Source organism: Penaeus monodon, chromosome 23, assembly GCF_015228065.2.
Source record: "Penaeus monodon isolate SGIC_2016 chromosome 23, NSTDA_Pmon_1, whole genome shotgun sequence".
Classification (NCBI taxonomy): Eukaryota; Metazoa; Arthropoda; class Malacostraca; order Decapoda; family Penaeidae; genus Penaeus; species Penaeus monodon.
This window is the reverse complement of record NC_051408.1, coordinates 14,786,414-14,786,943: the sequence shown is the minus strand read 5'-3', so window position 1 is coordinate 14,786,943 and position 530 is coordinate 14,786,414. Positions and strand designations below refer to the sequence as shown.

The following is a 530-nucleotide window of genomic DNA, read 5'->3' as shown; positions in this document are numbered from 1 at the left end:
TCGCTATGTGTACATGTACGTAAGCTAAGAGAGACCTGTGCTCATAGTACTGTGTGGATATATAAATGTTGGTGCGCTGCTTTGAAATCGAAGCCGGCGAATGAAGACGTTCTGTTACCTGCACCTAGCGATAAACTCGATATTGTTGTGTCATCGTACTAGTCACTTTTGCGTACGAATGCCGAAACGATACAAAAAAAAACAATAATCAGTTTGGAAAAAAAGTTTATTTCTTTATATCTATTCTCCGAATATATTTATCCTTAGAATTATATTTGAAAGATTATAAGTGGCAAAGCCGATAAACACTCACAGGTGTCGCAAGTATGTACAAACCCCAAAGTCTTATCTTCGATTTCTGTCTTATCTTGCACTTCCAGATACTGTCCTACGCCTAGTAAATATCAGTAAGAAGAGTTTGTTTCCTTTTATATTAGTGGAAAGTGTATGCATTATTTCATTTAGTCGTTAACCTTTATTCAATTATTGTTATTAATAATTGTAAAGATAAGCCAGTTACACAAGCTCTT

At 34.9% G+C, this 530-nt stretch overlaps 1 protein-coding gene across 1 annotated transcript in view; it reads left to right on the top strand.

The window, feature by feature from the left end:
* LOC119588139 overlaps nt 1-530 on the top strand; it is a 40,789-nt gene that overhangs the window by 1,077 nt on the left and 39,182 nt on the right. The gene's annotated exons all lie outside the window — the stretch shown is intronic.